A 4,057-nucleotide genomic window follows, 5' to 3' on the forward strand; every position below is an offset into this window, starting at 1 on the left:
TTTGAAAATATTGGCAGCAGTAAAAGGTTTATGAATGCACAAAATACCTAAAATCAATTTAATTTAAGCACACAATTAATCCCAAGAGTTACTGCTCAGTTATGTTGCATTTCTGATGCAAAAAGAAGTCTTAGTAAAAAAAAGGTTTAAGAAGTCCTATTGAGGGACTAGAGTCATAGCATAGTATGTAGGGGCACTTGCCTTGCATGCTGCTGACCCGAGTTAAGTACCAGGCGTCCCATACATCTCAGATGGTCCCCCTAGCTCACCAGGAATGTTCCCTGAGTACAGCAACAGGAGAAATCCGTGAGCTCCACCAAATATTACCCAAAAACCAAAAAGCAAAAGGAGGAAGAGAAGGAGGAGGAGAAGGAGGAGGAGGGGGGGGAAGGGAAAGAGAACAGGAGCCAGGGAAGAGGAGGAGGAGAAGGGGAGATAGGGAGAAGGAGAAAGAGGAGGAGGAGGAGGAGGAGGAGGAGGAGGAGGAGAAGAAGAAGAAGAAGAAGAAGAAGAAGAAGAAGAAGAAGAAGAAGAAGAAGAAGAAGAAGAAGAAGAAGAAGAAGAAGAAGAAGAAGAAGAAGAAGAAGAAGAAGAAGAGGAACACAAAGATTGATAGGTGTTTTCCTTATAAAAATAATAACTTAGAGAGAGCCAAGCTGTGGGGCTAAGAGCAAGCCGGGAAGGAGGGCAGTGGCCCGCGGCTGAGCCTTGCGAGGAGCAGACACCTGTCGTCCACACCAACGGACCATCCCTCCCCGCCGCCACCACACACACACACACACACACACACACACACACACACACACACACACACGCACGCGCACACACACACGAGCTAGAGGCGGCTTGTGCGTGTGGCCTGGGTGCAGGCGGCAGCGAGGGAGTAGCACGGAGTGGCAGCCGGTTGGGGCGGGTGGTATCATGGACAAGAAGGTGTTCACCAAGGAGCTCGACCAGTAGATCGAGCAGCTGAAGGAGTGCAAGCTGAACGAGTTCCAGGTCAACAGCCTCTGCAAGAAGGGTAAAGAAATCCTGACAAAAGAATCCAACGTGCAAGAGGTTCGATGTCCAGTCACCATCTGTGGAGTTATGCACAGGCAATTTCATGATCTCATAGAAGTGTTTAGAATTGGTGGCAAATCACCAATACAAATTACTTGTTTATGGGAGATTATGTTGCCAGAGGATATTACTCAGTTGAAACAGTTACTCTACTTGTAGGTCTTAAGGTTCTTACCGTGAACGCATTACTATTTTTCAAGGAAATCATGAGAGCAGACAGATCACACAAGTATATGGTTTCTATGATGAGTTCCTAAGGAAATATGGAAATGCAAATGTTTGGAAATACTTGACAGATCTTTTTGACTATCATACTCTCACTGTTTTGGTGGATGGGCAGATCTTCTGTCTACATGGTGGCCTCTCACCATCTATAGATACACTGGATCACATCAGAGGACTCGATCGCCTACAAGAAGTTCCCCATGAGGGTTCCATGTGTAACTTGCTGTGGTCAGATCCATGAAGACCATGGGGAGAAGACCATGGTGGTTGCGGTATATCTCCATGGGGAGCTGGTTACACCTTTGGGCAAGATATTTCTGAGACATTCAATCATGACAATGGCCTCACACTGGTGTCTAGAGCCCATCAACTGGTGATGGAGGGATATAACTGGTGCCATGACCAGAATGTAGTAACGATTTTCAGTGCTCCAAACTATTATTATCGTTGTGGTAATCAAGCTGCAATCATGGAACTTAATTATACTCTAAAATACTCTTCTTGCAGTTTGATCCACTCCTCACAGAGGCGAGCCACACGTTACTCATTGTACCCCAGACTACTTCCTGTAATGAAATTTTAAACTTTTACAGCATTGCCATGAACTGTATATTGACCTAATGGAAATGGGAAGAGCAACAGTAACTTCAAAGTGTCAGAGAATAGTTAACATTCACAAAACTTGTTTTCACAAGGACCAGAAGATGAGCCATATAAAAATACAAAGCCTCTTGTCATCAACAACCATGACCACTTTAGAATGAACCAGTTCATTGCATGCTGAAGTAACATTGTTGGTCAAGAAACCAGTTTCTGGCATAGCGCTATTTGTAGTTACTTTTGCTTTCTCTGAGAGACTGCAGATAATAAGATGTAAACATTAACACCTCGTGAATACAATTTAAATTCCATTTAGCTATAGATTTACTCAGCATGACTGTAGATAAGGATAGCAGCAAACAATCATTGGAGCTTAATGAACGTTTTTGAAAATAAGTACCACGGCCTACCCTCTACTTGTGAGTTTTGAAATCATTTTGTTTATTTTCAGGGATACCGTTTAATTTAATTGTATGATTTGTCTGCACTCAGTTTATTTCCCTTCTTAAATCTCAGCCTCATGTTGTTCTTTGTTATTGTCAGGACCTGGTGAGTTGAACAGAACCGTTTCCCTGCCCCTGCCTCCCAACCTTAAGACGATGTCACTGCACAAGAGCACTGCAGTGTTTTTCATAATAAACTTGTGAACTAAGAACTGAGAAAGTCAAATTTCAATTGTAAAATAATAATAATAATAACATATTGCCCCTTTTCCCCATATTTTCCTATCCCACTTCCATTATTTTATCTTTAAAACACTCTCCATTTTCTAACATTCCAAGTTTTAGTTAATTACTTTGTATACATATCTATCCTGACTAAACCTAAATTCCATTAAGGCAGAAATTCTATATAAGTTTCACTTAATCACTTAACTTCCTGTTAGTTGTCGATTTGCTCGAGCGGGTGCCAGTAACGTCTCCATTTGTCCCTGTCACATGCTAGTGTAGCCCAATGGCATCTGTTCGCTCTGGGAACATGAAGAGCCTCAAACTGATCGTTCCTGATCTTGACGAAGAAGTCTGACCATCTGGTAGGAGGGCGGCCACGCGGTCTTTTGACATCCCGTGGAATCCAGTCAGTAACAGCTCTAGTCCAGCGGTCGTCTTTAAATCTCATTACGTGACCAGCCCATCTGATTTTCGACACCTTGGCAAATGAGACAGCGTCCCTGATTCTTGATCGTCGATGGATGTCAGAACTCCGGATTCTTTCTCTCATTTGAGTGAAACGTGATATTCCAAGCATAGCTCTTTCTATTCTTTGGGAGACCTGAATAGTGTTCTCCTCCTGTTTGTGTAGGGCCCAGGTCTCTGAGGCATATGTTAATGCAGGAAGAACAGTGGAATCAAAGAGATGTGCCCGGAGCCGGAGGTTCTTCGTTCTCTTTGCTATTTCTTCGACGTTCTTGAAGGCATTCCAAGCCACTCTCTTCCTCCTACGCAGTTCGGGTGCCAGGTCATTTGTCATGTTGACTTCTCGACCTAGGTACACATAGCTGTTGCATTTGGAGATGGTCATTCCTTTGAGAACAAATGGGGCATCAGGAACGAGGCTGTTTCTCATAAACATTGTCTTCATAAGATTCAGCTGTAGTCCGACCTTTCCACACTCACGGTCAAAGTCGGCCAGCATTTGTGCTGCTTGGCTGATGTTTGGTGTTATTAAAACAATGTCATCAGCAAAGCGGAGGTGGTGTAGTTGCCGATCATCTATCTTCACTCCCATTCCTTCCCATTCCAGTCGTCGCATGATGTTCTCGAGGGTGGCACTGAAGAGTTTTGGTGAAATGGTATCACCCTGCCGAACCCCTCTCTTGACATCAATGATCACTTCTTTGTAGAATGGTGAGATCCTGGTAGTGAATCCGCAATACAGCTCACGGAGGATCTTGATGTATTGGGCTTGAATGCCCTGATTGGCTAGGGCTTCAATGACCGCTTCTGTCTCAACAGAATCAAAGGCCTTCTTTAAATCAATGAACATTAAACAGAGCGGCATCTTAAACTCCTGAGAAACCTCAATGAGTTTGGTTATCGTGTGGATATGGTCGATGGTGCTGAATCCTTTGCAGAACCTGGCTTGCTCGCATGGTTGTCCTTCATCTAGTGTTCTGCTAATCCTATGTAGGATGACTTGAGTGAACAACTTGTAGATGACAAACAATAGG

The 4,057-nt window shown here is 43.7% G+C and overlaps 1 pseudogene; it reads left to right on the forward strand.

Annotated features, from left to right (window-relative positions):
- Positions 1–921: 921 nt before the first annotated feature.
- On the forward strand, positions 922–2,556 carry LOC130026124 (serine/threonine-protein phosphatase 2A catalytic subunit alpha isoform-like; annotated as a pseudogene).
- The last annotated feature ends 1,501 nt before the right edge of the window (positions 2,557–4,057 follow it).

This window comes from Sorex fumeus, unplaced genomic scaffold (genome assembly GCF_029834395.1).
Source record: "Sorex fumeus unplaced genomic scaffold, SorFum_2.1 ptg000033l, whole genome shotgun sequence".
Taxonomy (NCBI): Eukaryota; Metazoa; Chordata; class Mammalia; order Eulipotyphla; family Soricidae; genus Sorex; species Sorex fumeus.